General features: G+C 39.0%; 1 protein-coding gene across 1 annotated transcript in view; it reads left to right on the top strand.

Moving 5' to 3' along the window:
* The window catches only part of myt1lb (myelin transcription factor 1-like, b), a 128,168-nt gene that overhangs the window by 31,829 nt on the left and 79,720 nt on the right, over positions 1-16,619 (top strand). The window contains exon 2 of the mRNA XM_042500860.1: positions 8,238-8,351. The gene's annotated coding sequence lies outside the window, so the exon portion shown is untranslated. The remainder of the gene's footprint in view (positions 1-8,237; positions 8,352-16,619) is intronic.

Genomic DNA, 16,619 nt, shown 5'->3' with positions numbered 1-16,619 from the left:
GGAGACTCATCAAGTAATTAAGGCCCTGGCTCTCCCTTGGAAATTAAAGGAATGGCCCTTTGCTCTCCTCTCTCTCTCTCATTTTCTCTCTCTCTCTCTCTCTCTGTCTCTGTCTCTGTCTCTGTCTCTGTCTCTCTCCTCCTCTTCCTGCTGGGCTGATTGCTGTCTGGCTTCTCTCCTCACCTGAGTATTTCACTCTCTCTCCCAGGCAGCCAACCCATAGTGCATTGTGCTGGTGATTACCCCACTGTGGGTAATTGCGACGGTGGTTCGCTCAATGTTATTTCCCCCACTCTCTGCCCTTACAGAGGAGGAGGCACCTCCCTCGAGAAAGCGCCGCTTTTGAGGGGGTGCACTTTTAGCTATTTGGTGTGTATGCGTCTCATTGCGCGGGGCAAGCTAATAATGAACATGTGTTCCTGTGTGCATTGTATGTGTTTATTTTTACTTCCTTGAGTAGGCGTCATCTCTGTGTGTGTGTGTGTGTGTGTGTGTGTGTTTGCGAGTACAGTGAAGCCCAGCAGGTCACGCACACGGTCAGTTCCATCTCTCACGTCCTTGAAGAGAAAAACGGGTCAGAAAACTGCTTTTACCTTGGCTCACTCTTCCTCTTTGATAGGAGCAGGAAAGTCATAAAGAGCCAGTCCACTTCACTACCTGACAGCTTCTTTCACCCTTGAACCTCAGTGGTCCCATATTTTCCCGGAGAGACTCAGACCGACAAGCAGATTCATTTTTTTTTTTAGCTGTTGTAACAAGAAGGAACCAACAGTTAAAATATAATATGTGTTGATTTCATATAGGTTAGCTCTGAGTTTGTCTGCCTATGTGTCCTGGTTGGACCTCTGGCCCTGCGCGAGCTGGCTGCAGCCAACAACCCTCAATAAGATTAGTGTGTCTAGAAAATAGAAGGATAGATGGATTGCAAACAGAGTATTATAAAACTAGCAAATCTAGTCCACAGGCTGCATTTTCAAGATGTTTTTTCTTTTACTAATGCAGCCCTTGGCATTGATATTTGCAAACATAAATAATGACTTAATTTTGAAAATAAATTGCTATTGCCATAGTGTAGCCTTCAATTTATCTAAAATACATAGCATCGAGTTGCCTATTTTAGCAATTATGAAATGAACTTGCTTACAAACGTAATTTTTCAATGAGCTGATATTTACTGGTGGTGACAATCTAAGAGAGGGTAATCTTTAGAGAGTAATATCACCATAGTGCTTTCTTCACAATGAGAGTGTTTGTGTACTTCTTTTTTTAAATTTTAACTTCCTATTTTTTCCTATATTAGCTTATCAGATCAGACTGTTGCGAGTGAATGCAAACTTTTAGATTTAGCAGAATGAGCAATTAAGTTTCACATTCAATGTTGCCGATGTTTTGCTGCTCCATCTCTGGCCAGAGTACGCTCTGCGCTCAGAGAGGTGAAAGGCATAATGGATCAGTATATGTATTTCAACAGCACTCTTAATGACGGATAAAGCTCTAAAAATAGAAAATCTACTTGTGGAGGTGTTTCAATTGTGGCGGGCTGCCACAAAAAACATGAATGTGTGGAAAACCCTGCACCAATGGAAAACGGAATTTAAAACAACCTAATTAATGTGTAACCCAAAAGTGTTCAATATTAAATAGATAAATATAATTAATAAATAAAAATATAAAATGAGTAGTCACATTAATAAAGACAGTCAAATATGCTGATAAGCTAATAATAATAATGATAGCAATACACTTTATTTGTATTTCCCCTTTCATTCAGGAAATGCAGCTTAAAGTGCTTTACGAGAAAACCGAACATAAAGCAGTATTCACAGAATAAGTAAATAAGTTATAAATAAGGGTAATATTTTAATACATTTCTTTATTATCATTTACATTGATTTTAATTTAATCATATATTTTCATTTGAAATGTCCTTTTTCCAAAAACCTGGTTTTATGTCTTAATGGCATTTTTCCCAGTTACTCTTTTATTTCATGCCGCCACTTTTCATGACAGTGGAGTTGACAACCCCTTCAATTTTCAGACAGTCAAATGCACCAAGTCTCTCTTAGCTTAACAACTGCCACCACCTTTTGCCAGCTACAATAGCTCTTCATTGCAAGAGACGCAGCAATACAGATGTAAACTACATCAACAAACTATCACTGTAAATAAACAAGTGGACCCATTTTTCACAAGCTACATATCACATGTCTAGCCAACCAAACATTATCACAAAAAAATGATTTTTTTATACAAACAAACCAGAAACAAAGCAACAGATCTGGCAACAACTGATATGATCTTAATACCAGATATTAAAACAACAGACAAAAGCGCGCCAAAATATGGTCCAAATGTTAAACTTCTGCTGTATGTAGTCTTGCATTGTTTGGACTCTGCCTTCTTCCATACACACAACCTTCACAATGCTTCAGAACACGGTGGGGTGTGGGGGGTTTATAATTTCATGTGATTGTCGCAGCTTGTTGTGCATCTTTTGTTATAGAGCATTTTTGTGAAGAGCCGATATAAGCAGCAAGAACTACCTTGCTAATCCAGCTTCCTCAGCAGTGCTGTGATTCATTAAAGATGTTGCTCAGAGAAACTCAGAGCAGAAAAAAGATGTTCCCATTGGTTCCATCAGCCAACAGGCGTTAGCCCGATCGTTTAGCCCTGCTAAGAAAGGCTGCGGACAACTGTTATGAAAAGTGACATTTTGAAATTAAGTCGCATTTGTAAGAGTCAGTATGAAATAAAAAACTTTTTTTTTTTAAAAGTGTCTATATTGAAACCAACCCAAAACAGTAATAGGGAAAGTGTATTTCACATGCCTCCTGTTGTATTTTCTCTCTACTCGCAAGAGGATTTGTTGGGAAAAATCCTGCAATATTAAAGTTGTCTAGATGCAGGGTCATGGGATTTCTTCTGCTGGTTTCTGCTGTATCACTGTTTTGACAGTGTGGTCAGTGTAATGCCTCAGTGGGATTTAGAGGGTTTGGGTGGTTTAGTTCAGGGATATGGTGGATCAGGTCTTTTTTTTTATAAACTGAAACCCCTTTTGAATTACTAACCTCTGTGCTGTCTGGGCAGGGAGAGGACTCCTAGACAGACACTGAGCAGACTGCCAGCTAAAATAACAACAAAGAGTCAAAATACGGCATGAAATATGGAAATGGATCTGCTCCGTGCAAATCTGGACAAATGAAGTCCACTCCCATCGTCCAAATGATCCTTTTAAGTTAGAAATGATTTGTGTACTGTTTCTTATCAGTTATCTTAGTGTGTGTTTGCAGTCCAGTCCAGTAGGTGCATTGATTTCCACAGAACAGTGTGAGGAGGAATAGATAAAGCTGCCAGCGGGCTTTATTATCAGACCAATCCCATCTCCTGCTCTCTGGCTAATCAGACCAGCTAACAAACAGACCATCACCCAATAAACACATGTACACAAGCGCACATTCATTTCAGTTCTCCTGGTCAAGTTATCTTGATCTTTACTTGGATTCCATCACTCCCGTCCTCTCACCTCATCATTTGTCTCCCCGAAAAGCTGGCCTTTGGACCATTTGCTTGTCTTGCAGTATTTTTGGGATATGTAAATATTTTATTTACATACATAAAGAGCACAGGGTAATTTGATGATCCTCTATATGCAGCAGAAGAAAGACAGTGATCCTGTTCTCACCTCAGTCTGACATCCATCAAACCAATGTAGTTATACTCTGACAATGCTAGTTTCAGCAGCAGCACGAGGGCATTCAGGCTAAGACATCATAGTCGCTACTTCACCTCCGCTGTGCGTACGTTTATGTTTGTGTGTGTATGTGTGTGTGTGTGTCCAAGAAGCAATGGACAGGCACTGAAAAGAACACAGGATATGGAACAGAGAGAGGGAGAGCAACAGAGAGTGAGATTTCATCTCCTTTCTGCCTGTACACATATCTGCTAGAATGTAGGTCAGGCAGCCCCAGTCACTCTCTGAGCCTGGGAGAAAGAGATTGCTGTGTATATGTGTGTGTGTGTGTGTGTGTGGGTGCATACACATCACATGAATAAAGCATGTGTCTCTCTTGTAATATGTGCTTATTTGTGTGTGCCCTCTGTCCTCATGTGCCATGTGTTTCTTTATAAGACAGGTGTGATTTTGTGTTCTGTGTGTGTGTGTGCGCGTGTAAAATGCCTGTCATGTACAATATATGTCATAGAAAATGTCACAGTGGACATCACAGCCCACTTTCCATACTGCAGTGTACATAACCAATACAATTGGGTTTTCATTACGGTTTAGTGTGTGTATGTGTGCGTGCATGTGTGTGCGTGCCAGGCTATTTACACTGTGCACCCCAGCTTTGATAGATATAGGAGCCCCTAAAGGGCAGGCATGGTCCCCTATTATTCTCCAAGGAGTAGACCGCAAGCAAATCATACACACTTACACACACACACACTTGTAGGATTTTAGGCTGAGAAGAAGTTTACCAGTTCTTGGTTATATATTTCTTTATATGCCTTCGTAATAAAAGAGAAGAATAAAGACAGCTTGTGTAAATGTGTATCTATAAGTTGTTCTGTGTGTGTGTGTGACTGTAAGATTTGAGACTGCATGTATGTTTGCCCTCCTGTAAGTGTGCTACCATTGCAGTTGAAGGCCTTTTCTTCCCTCGCTGCAGTCTGTCTGTCGCTGTCCTTGGTGCTGAAACGATCAGCCTGGCACCTCAGCTCCATGGCTGGAATTCCATACACAAACACACATTCAATACAGCCACACTAAACACAGCCACAGTGTGCTGTATTTTTAAATCGACAGTATCTTCAGCTGTTTTCTAATTCGACTCTTGCTGCCTTACTGTTTTCTATTTGTCTTTTTTCTGTCTTTCTTGCCCTCCCCCTTTTTTCTGACACACACATACACACACAGATATACGAGGGAATGGAATGTGGGCTGTTCCCTGATGAAGAGTCAGAGAGCTGTGATTTGTCATCAGCCTCCACATGAAGACCTTCATCAGAGGACAGACCCATCACTTACACTCTGATTATAATGACCAATGGGCCGGAGGTGAGCTCGCATGTGTGGATGAGTGTGTATGCTATGGGTTGAAAGCAAGTGGGCTCATGTCACAAAAGTCCCCCTGACAACATTCAAACTATATCAGATTTAGCCAAATACAGTGGGAAAAAAATGATAGGAGTTTTCACTTGCCACAATTAGTCAATATTTTCTTAAATATTTAGAGCTGTCAGCATGAATGCATTTATTGCGATGTGAGTAAGGTCTGAACATAACACACTTTTTTTTTTAATCGTGGAAATCGCCTGCTGCTTTTTTGTCCCTTCGACGCACCTTGTAGTCTTTCCTGCCTCCTGTTGATGCTGTTACGAAAAATAATGATATTGCGCTCTTGTATGAGTCATTTCACTTTGAAAAACTCTCAGACGGCTCAGTTGATAAGTCAAAAGTAAAATGCACCTTGTATCAAACAATATTAAAATACTGGAAGTACTTTGAGTTACCACCCACAAGTGTATCATACATTATTTTTGAGTATGCAGACCTGTTAAATAAATCTAAATTGAAGAAGTTTACTCAAGCACTTAATAAACCGGTGGAAACTGACTGCAGACCAGTCAACACTGTGAAACACTCGGTGTTATGCCTTACTGTCGCCGGCAACAGTAGTTTGACGCATACAGAACATGTATGAATCAGAGAAAGCAACTAAACTGGAACTGAAAAGTGCAGCTGCTGTCGCATTAACTGGGGATCAGTTGATTGTAGTGATCAATCAAAAGTATCTTGAAGTAATTGTATGTCATATTAACACTGATTGGACATTGCGCTCTTTTATGACCTCAAGTCATAGTGTCAAGACCACACTGGAAAGAAGAAAAAAAAACAAAACGTAAAATCAAGGTCATAAAGTAAATTTCTTTGTATTCATTTGATTCCCAGTCAAGTCACTCTGGTAATTAGAGTTTACCTTGTTAATATGGAGTCCAAAACTTTTTGGAAATGCAAAGTAATAGAATTTACAAAATGCAGTTGGTGGTGATTAACTACTGAAATTCAGTTCAACTAATCTTGATTTTTTTTTTTTAATGGTTCATTTGACATCTCTAACATTCTTACATATATATTGTGCTAGCTACCCTTACCCAAAAGCATTCTGACTCTTTTTTTTTTTTTTACTGATCGTGGCTAAAAAATACCACCTGCATATGCACTTATGCACAGTAGTACACATAAAATTTGAGCTTTGCAGGTAATTCTCAGCTCCACATGCGCTGGTGCTGCTAACTTGAGATGGCTGCAAACTCTCACGCACTTCACACTTTTCACAAAATCTCACACCACATTTCCATTTTGTAGACATTCATTAAACAGTGATATGAAAAATGTAACTGATAATGTTGCAGTGCGAAAAGAGGGACACTGAAAGCAGCAACGTAAAACACTGCAGTTAAGTTTCACCCGATGTCGGAAGTCGAGGGACGGTTGGCTTACCTGTCGGCTCTCTGTTTAACTGCTCATGAATGTATTCCTGTTTAAATAACACACAACAACATGTTTTTTAAACTTGTCAATAACAGTGAAAATTATTATGAAAATTATACTAAATTGGTCTCATGCAGCTGACAGATTTTTAGTCATAATGTGTAGTGCAGTTATTTTACATAAACATTTTTTATGTAAAATACTGGAGGTTTCAAATGTCATGTGTAATGTGTCCAAGTGACTCAAAATGAATACCAAAAATGTATCACTGGACACACCTCTTCATACAGAATTTAAGTGCTTATTTTTACATATGTTGATATTCTCGAGTTAATATTCATATCAAATAGAAGAAAAGAAGTTGCACACTCTCTTACAAATTACATACTAGTTTTGCAAAGAAACTGCTCAAAATGTTTCTATGCCCATATGAAATTTGTGGCCATGGTGGAAGTGTGGATGAAGAAAGACAAATATACTAAATGGTGCAGTGAAATAATGCTGTGCAGGTGTTAAAAAACGCTGTTCGTTTATTTTAAAAGTTACATAAATCAGTGCATGTATAGGAAAAAAAAAGTATTCCGAACTCTGCTGCTTTTGTTTTCTGAATGAAAGTGCTTTCGGGGAGCACCAGCGGCTATAATCAAATACAAACCACTTTTTGACGCCAATTTCAAAGACATTAAAGACATAGTTGTAAAAGGAAAATCTAGTTTGAGTGGCCCATTGTTTGCACTGTCCCCTTACAACTCACTCATCCTGTTTCTGGCTCGGCCATGCTTAAGATTCACACTACAAAGGGAGTGGACATAAAAAAAAAGCGGAAAACAGAGTTGTGTGCGAGTGTGTGATGAAGGGTAAAAAAAAGCCCCCCTGCTGGTTCAAAGTAAAGTTCGCTCGCACGTAAGCAGCACCGCTCCTTTTACGTAATGCACAACAGGCACTCTGAGCACTTGCTGTATGCCTATGGTTGTGTTTGTCCTGAGGGACCAGCTATTGTTTTGATTTAAGCTGCTTTGAAATAGGTTGGGAATAGCTGTGTGCGTGTGTGTGTGTGTGTGCGTGTGTGTGTGTGTGCGTGTGTGTGCGTGTTATGGGCCGTCTGGTAGGCTCCCTATGGGGGGCCTTCATTCTTTGTGATGGTCCCTATACACCATCAACACCTCATCTGTTCTTTCCCATACGTTCTCTCAATTAGCAGCACCGGATGGAGAGACACAAAGACGGGCAGAGAACGCAGGCGATGTTTGAGTGCATATGTTCACTCACACCTCCATCCCCTTCCCTTTCTGTCTTTATCTCACTTTCTTTGTCAAAGGTTATCTTGCCTTTTTTTTTGTTTGACAGAGTAGGACATCGACCCCTTTACTCACTCCCATCTTCCACCTCTCTCCCTCCCCTCTTCTCTCCTCCTCTAACTCAGCAAAGGATGGAGAGCTGAGGAGAGAAATCATAGAGGCAGGCACGGATCATTAGCTATATTTGTCCCCACTTCCTGCAGAAGATGATAGATCTAGCTAATTACCCCATGTTGCCAAGCCTATCGCACACGACAAGCGGCCGTCGTTATGGCGGAAATCAACGTTCGCTTGGCGTGTGCCGCATAGCTGATGCTATATGACTATTCATGAGCCCAGAGTCAAAGGAGAGGAGGAAATTTCAGATCCTGTCATGGCTGTATGTGAATGTGATTGTTTTGGAAATGATTTTAATGATGCGCTGTCTTCTTCTTCCTTCTGTGTAGAAAATGAGTTTGGAGGAGACGTGGTGAGTCGTTCCTCTCCAGCTGAACGTCAGTAGGTCACCGTGGAAGCAGAGATCTGGACCAAAGAGCTGTCTCAACCCCAAACCCTTTCAGGTAGTGTTGCATTTCCTGTTTCTCACATAAAACTCTTCAAGTGTTTTTGTTTTAACCATGTTCTCAAGCTGCCTCCGATGCAGGGTCGTGTGAAAAATCTATATTGTACTAATTTTGAATTGCCACATTTTTCACAATATTTTAAGTGTTTTAAATATAAACAGACAGCTCGTAGGGTGGCAACAACTAACCAATAAATCCATTTGAAAATAGTTTTCAACAAATTTCATTATCGATTAGTTGGGTCTGTGTTGTGATGTACAGCATGCACTGTGGCAATGGCTCCGGAGGTGGAGGCAGTAAGCCAGCCAATGCTACGCCTCGTGTGGCGTGATGAATTACAAGAAGTGTTGCAGTCTCCTTTGTCTCTTGAGTGAGTTTCTGTTGTGAAGAATTTAAAGATTCACTTTTGACTATCTCTGACTAACGAAATGAAAACCCCAAAACATTACGTAATACTCCAGTGTCTCTCTGATTTTTAGTCATTTCAGTAAAGCAAGTAAGTAAAATGTATTTATATAATGCTTTTCACAGACATAGGTCACAATATGTTTTACAGGGGCAATTTACAACATGCAGGAAAGACGGCACAGAAGATTATGTTACCAAGAAAGCCATGTAGTTAAAAGTGCAACATTTTTTGCATAATTCCAAAAACACTGCAATACACAAGAACATACAAACAACCAACAAAATACAAAGCAGGTGCATACAAGTTACCCAAACGCCTCTTTAAAGAAAACCACACTTTTTGAAGAAACCACAGGGTGAGCAAATCGTAATAATGCAGAGAAAACATTCCAAAATTTAGGTGCTGCAGCTAAAAAGCTTGATCACCACAGGTATCTCAGCTAAATAGCACTGGCTAAACCTGCTGTCTCTGGCAGATTTTCATATACATAACATCCATGTGTCCGTATTAATGGACAAACACACAATTAATTCTACAGGTTAATGTCAAAACAAACGCAACAGAGAGTAACACTCTCCGTCTGTTTTTTTTTACGTGATGGATCAATACAGTACGGGGTCCCGATAAAGCTATTTTGCGGCCCTGTCTACACATACATTGATATTTTTCAAAAACAGATATTTCCCTCCATAAAATTTATTTCCATCCACATTAAAAGCCAAGCAGCACTCGAAATGCTCACTGTACAGGCCGCCTTTTTCAACCTACTTGAGATCTCATTAGCTTTGGTTCCCATTTGATATAAGAACAAATGAGCTTACTCAAAGATATGATTGCTGCTCTGGACAGTCGTCCTTTCACTCCTCATCAATAACAATTAGGTTTAAATTAGTCATTAGACCAAGCAGTGCGAACAAAACTGGCCATGCTCATTACACAAAGCAACAGTGAGTGAGTGAGTGAACTCACATCGTGCTTTTCTAAACGCTCTGTTTTAAATGTCCACAAGAGTTTTGAAAATTCTGCAACATAAAACATTTTTTAATAAACTCGGTTTTATTGATGTAAAACTCTATTTGTTGGGCACCACAAAGCTCATCTGGTAGAACGCTTGTTTAAAGTACAGAGGCTGTGTCCTCGCCGCAGCTGCTGCAGGTTCGACTCCAACCTGTGTCCCTTTGCTGCATGTCATCCCCTTTCTCTCCACCTGTCATGCTTAATTTGACTTATCTGTAATAAAGGCAGAAACACAAAAATGATCTTTAAAAAAAAACGTGTGCGTCTGGAGAAGAGGCCTTAAGCTAACACTTAACGCCTGGCTGCATTGATCCATCTCAAAATGGAAAGAAAACATATAGAAGGAAGGTTTGTACGTTACGTTTGTTTAAATGAATCTGCAAATGACGTTTGTTGATTAAAACAAACACAAATGTTGAAGATGGCAGATTTAGCTAATGCTAATTAATGAAAATTAGGTCAGTGAGACACTGGGGTATATCATAATGTTATTTTTAGTATTTTATGTCCTTAGTCAGAGACAGTCTAAGGTGAATTCTTTATTTCTTCACAACAGAAACTTAAGCAACTGCAGATTAATTATGTATTAGTTACATTTTCCTTTTATTCTCAGTGAATAGCTGCATCCCCAGTGTCCATTTATTTAATTTCCTTTTTTTATTGTGTTGACCTTGTCTGTACTTATCTTGCTATAGCATTCATTTCCTTTTTTTAAAATGTGTTTTTTAATGGTTTGAAAGACCATTGTACATGAAAAAGAGAATCTGTGTTTAAAAAAAAAGTTCAGGGTAGATTCTGTATTTCATCTCAAGGTTGTCTAAAAGACAGAGGAACCCTTGTTCATACAGGTCTCCTGCATGTTTGGTAATATGAAATCAATTTTTGACATGTTAAATATGATCATAATATTTCTGCTGACCGCTTTATTGACCTATTGAATTTTAGAGAAAACGTGTTCAAACATAAGCCAATACAAACCAGTTTTAAAGAGTCCCTACACAACAGCTTGCTTCCAATAGTGAATTCATTTATTCTTCCTATTCCACGAATGAAGTAGCAATGCAGTTTCAAAGACAAAAAGTATTAGATAAATCAATCAAGCTGAATAGAATCCAGATTTTTCAAAGGAAAAAAAGTCCAACTCAGACTATATGGCAATCATTACAGCAACAAACACAAATCCTCCACATCCCGTACTGTAACGGCTCTCTGTCGTCACAGGGACAGCCGATAAATTGTCGTATTGTATTCTGATCACAGCTTTCTCTCACTCTAACCATTTTAGAGCCGCACACTGCTGCCATCACCCACCAAAGCCATTCTCCATACTAGTTAGGAATCACTCCCCAGATTTGAGTCTCTCTTTCTGTCTCCATCGCCCTCGCTCTCTTTCTCACTCTGACTGTCAGCGCCCACTCAGATGCTATCTCCACAGCCCTTCACACTAATTCAGATGCACTTAGCATCGGTTTGGCACACATGTTTACTGTCACTAGATGATGCATGGCGTAAATACCTATTTGCAGTGAAATTTGATAGTGCCAGCGCAGTTTTGGTGGCTCCCTACCGCTGCACTGTACAGAATACCAATGTGAGGGTAGGAGTGTGTGTGTGTGTGTGTGTGTGTGTGTGTGTGTGTGTGTGTGTGTATGTGTGTGTGTGCGTGTGCATCTGTGTGTGTGAGGCGGAGGGTGGGTTGGGCGCCATATGCCTGAAACGCATTCTCCCAAAACTTCAAGGTGAAAACAAAGGGAAACTGATAACGATGTGAATTGTTGTGACAGATGTCTGAGCGCCCCAACCCCCCATCACCACCACCACCACTAAAATGATAAACACACACACACATACAAGATGCTTGTTCTATGTCTCAGTGCATATTACAATAATCGCTGCATTTCTTATCATGTGTAATTCGCAGCAATATCCCACTTCTTTATCAAACAGCAAGAGCCCTCTTCTTGTTTGTGTATACAATTTGTCTCTGTCTGACAGCATTCTACTGTCCTATGTAATGATAAAGACACCTAATAATAGGCACAGCCACTTTAATTTCCAAGGAGGAGAATTTACATATTGTTTTTCATTTTGATGCAGACTGTAAAATCAATACCAACACAAACACAGTTGGCATTTGGACAGCTGTTTCTTTTCCAATATGTGTGTTGCGTAAAATGTTTAGCTGAATTCAGCATCCTATTCACACCATGCATGTATTTCCAAAAGGATGCCGAGCTTCTGTGGGGATTTATCTTTGAATAAAACACTTGGTTTTAAAACGTGCATGTGGAATCAGATGCAGCCTTCACTTCATGCAGCTAGCTCATCCCAGACACCTTGTGCATACTGAAAGTGAATAACATCCTTACACAATATATGATGCATGATATGCCACGTGGATTAAAATTCATGGATGCAAATCGCAAAACATGGAAAGAACTTACATACACGGTTAGAGGCAATGAATGGTAAATAGGAATATGAGGTACAATAGAATTTTTAGCTAATTACCTTGTGGCTTGTACTTGGATTTGAATATACCAGCTGAATCCCAGTGGAGGTCATGTGTGAAATGAAATGGTGAATTACTCCAACACAAGTTAAATACCTCCATCTTGCTTGAGTACCCCCAACTTTAAGTTTGTACAACAATGAAAAGTTGCTTGCTGCTATGATATATATAATTATATTATTAAGTGTGATTGACTTATATTATTACTTTAATTTAATTTAAGTGGATAAAAGTAATTACTCCTGTTATATAGTGCACATTGAAGGTTATAAATACTGTTTATTCAATGCTGTAAAATAAATGCGGTAAATGTTTAATAATTAAAAAAGAAAAGCAAAGAAATATCTTTACAAATTAGAAAACATTTGGGATGTACATGATTAGTCAACTATACAATTTACTGTTGCTACCGTTACCGGTTGGCACTAACGATATTAGCTGATTAATATTAAAATCATCATTTAATTGATGTACACTTTAATTTACATATTGACATAATTTTCACTGAAATGTCATGTCTTCCTATTCAAATGTTGCTCTATAAAAAAACGAGCGCCTTCTAGCTACTAATGTTACCAATGGCAGACTAAAAACAAAAAAGAGGGAAAAACAAACACACAAAAGAAAAAACAAAATTGGTCTGTGAGTTGTTTTGTTGGAGGATGATGTTCGTAAGGACAAGTGTCACACATTTCAGTGGCATTTAAAATAAAACAAGTCATTGAAAAATGTGATTAACAATTTGAAATTGCTCTTATAATATATGCAGTAACTTTTTAGGACAATGTTCAACCATATAGATTCAATTGTGCTCTTGTTCTTATTTTTTTTTTTTACGTTTTCTTCCTGATTTACTAGTCGAATAAATGTCAAGGAAATGAGTTGTTAGAACCTCCCTAGAAAACATGCATACTGGCATCATAGTGCTATCACTATCCTGTAAAAAAAAAAGTACTTCCAAAAGGTAAAATAGACGTATTTCCACCTTTTTGACAATACATTTACCAGATAACCCAGTTCTAAATGTTTTATTTACTATATGAATTAAGTCGTTTTTCTCAACCTCAAAAGGAAAACTATTTCAAATCAACTTGGAGGTACACAGTTTTCACTGGACAGTAATGCTGTGAATTTTAATGCACTCACTCAGTTAAAGTCTTGTCAAAATTATATAAATTGCTGGTTGTGTAGAAATAAGAGAATATGCAGAATTTCTTTGGAGTTTGCTTCATTATGTTTAACTAGCCGGCCTAAACTTTGGGGGCTTGGATCAACGTGACTCTGTGGTTATTCATCTGGGCCTATAATGCCATTGATCCAGGGTCTAATTGAGACGCAGACAGAGAAGGAGTGGGCCTCTTCCTAATCCTCAATAAGCAGGCTAACCTTCATTACAGCCATGACATTTTCCCATGGGGTGCTAAGAGAGAGAGAGAGAGAGAGAGAGAGAGGGAGAGAAAAAACAGAAGACAGAATATGAAGGCCTCTCCAACATATGGTGAGCCGCAGAGGCGTGCATGCTTCCTGAGTCCAGCGCTCACGAGGAGCCTTGAGGAAAGGAAGTGGAGGCGACAAGACTTACATTGCTGCTGCTGCCGTTTCTGTTGTTTCATTCCGCTGCTGGATTCAGCTGTTGTAGACACCGTGTTCAGCGCTGATGCCGGCCTCGCTTAAAACCGGGGCCCCTCAGAGAGAGTCTGACAGCTTCAGATAGGCACTGTTAGGATGCTTGTGCGCACGCTTCAACTAAACATGCTTTCATATCGAAGTCCACAGACGATGTGTTCCTTTTAACATTCTGCAAGCAGGTGGAGACCATTTCCCTTGTTTTCAATATTTCATTCACTTCATTTCCAGACCAGACAACTCACTGTAGTAGCATCAAGACAGATCTTCAGAGATTTTTTTTTTTTAATACGTCTATTTTAATGTAATCATCCGTACCGTTTTCATATAAACAAATGGTTATTTCAAACCAATTAGTGTGATACAAATGCTGCTGCTGCAGTTGGGGACGTTTTTTTAGCAGCAGGGAAAGGCATTTTTTTGGAAAATAAGTGGGAGGAACAATACCTCCCATGGCTCAACAGAGAGAGAAAAGAGCGCCACCTACAGAAAGCCAAACTTTAAAATTCATGAAAAAGATGCAGTACCACCCACATTGATTGACAAGTGATCTCTGGGTATTTCAGTACAGAAACAGCAGCAATGAGAACGCAGTAACTGAAACAGAAAATCTGATTAACAGAAACATCTCGAATGTATGACACAAGTGAGCTCTTGTGTAAGGAGTTAACTACTGAATAAAGGCACAGACATTTCGGGAAAGGTGCTACAATAGCTGCACCCCATTGTTTTGATATAAAAGAGTCCAAATGCATTAAAAAAAAATCTGTAAATTTAAGGGCGTAGGTTTTATTTAAACATTTTGTGGGACATATGAAACAGGGTGTTTGTGAGTCCTCAGTTAAATTGGGTGTCTTTTGGGTTTTCTCTCGTTCTGCTGCTAAAAGCGATATGTTGAAAACTGTCCAAACAAATAAATAAATGAATAACTAAATAAGAAATAAAGCAATAAATGATGGTCAGTTAAATTAAAGAAAGGCTTTTTTTTTATTGCAAAGGCATTTGTTGTTTTACATGAACAAACTCTATCTGGTTTAAAGTAATATAGAAAATATAAATGTAGAAAACAAAGAAAAAAATAGAAAACAAATTTACATAAGAAATGAGGTAGGAATAAATAAGTGCGTTCTTCTTCCTTTCTTTCTTGTTTTTTTTTTTTACATATTTGAAATAAAGATTCATCATTCATTCATTCACTCAACCAAACAATAATTTAACATAATATAACAGTTACAGCAGTAATAACAGCAAAATACATTTTGAGTTGGAACAGCGGCAGACATTACTCTATTGTCTGTGTAGACGCAGTTGAATTTGTCACTAACAGTGAGAACAGCTGGTCCACCTTAACTGTCTACCCAAAGTGAGCCTGGTCAGGTTCCAATAGGGGGCTAGCTTAGCGCCCTAATTTCAGGGCTAACTCCTTTCACTTTAATCAGCAGGTGGCGAGCGCACCATGAGAGCTTGGCTTGGCTCTAGAGGTGTTAGAGCGTTTATTCACGGACAAATAGCCTCAGCTCCTCACCTCTTCACCCGCTACACTGCTACTCCTCCTCTCACACTCTCTCATTCTGCTCTGGGCGCTGCAGCCCCACGACACTGGCACACACACACACACACACTTGCTCACCTGCGCTTGCTCTCTCTCTCGCTCCCTCTGGCTAATCACATGAAATGAGGCACTGAAGTCTGCGTAATGATTCAGTTTGGTAGGTACCGGCCATGTGGGGTTTCAGTACCCAATCCTTGGTCTCAGCCTAATAATTTTGAGCATCAAACAGTTCATTTTCAAAGATTAGTGCCTTTTCTTTGTCGGTTTATAGTGTAAATATCTTGAATTTTATTAAAATAATAGTTATCTGCTACTTTCATGTTTTTACTGCCAGCCTGGCTGATAATCAGGGCTGATGTTTGGCATTTTGCCGATTATCATTATCGGTGTTTTATTTTAATAAGGGTTGATAAAATGAATTAATGAAAAGTGTTCATATTACACTCAAGCAAGGAGGAGCAGGAAAGGCAATACATGCAAAGTAAGTGTGCAAAGAAAGTTTGAGGAACTTTTACGTTATAAAACTTCAGGGAGCTATTTTTATTCATTCAATTTTTATTTAAATTTTCACTGAACTTTATTTTAAAAAAAGGTTGCAGGGAACTTGCTGTACAAGATGTTGGAAGTCTCAGTTTGATTAAACATTTGCTAAAGACATTTTGAACAAAGTTTTGTGTTGGAGTTTGTTATATTCCAAATTCTAAATTTCAACAGAAATATTTTCATTTTTACTGTAAATGCCTATCTGCGTGTCATAAAACTACACCTATGTGTGCATGAAACATAATTTTGTCTTCCACTAAAGTAAATGCACGTGTTAAAGGGACTCTAGCTCTCCTGCTCGTGCTGCACATTGTTCCAGAGAAGCTTTAATGAAACAGAGAAATGATTACACCGATGAGAGACGCTCAGCGAGAGGGGACTAAGTCCACTTTGCTCACATGACTACTTCAGAGACATTCAAGGTTATGTGCTCACATACATACACACTCACAGTACTCACAGTACTCACAGTATTCTGTCTCTGTCTGAATGAGTGCCTGAAAAAAGAGGGGAGAGGACTGGACAGATAAGTTATTATTTCCCTATTTCTTTCCTTTATTTTTATCAAGGAAGGATTTCTTCTCCATTGCCATGGTAACTACAGTT

The sequence above is a fragment of the Plectropomus leopardus genome, chromosome 14 (assembly GCF_008729295.1).
Source record: "Plectropomus leopardus isolate mb chromosome 14, YSFRI_Pleo_2.0, whole genome shotgun sequence".
Lineage (NCBI taxonomy): Eukaryota > Metazoa > Chordata > Actinopteri > Perciformes > Serranidae > Plectropomus > Plectropomus leopardus.
The sequence above is the reverse complement of the archived record's forward strand: the minus strand, read 5'-3'. Positions and strand labels throughout refer to the sequence as shown.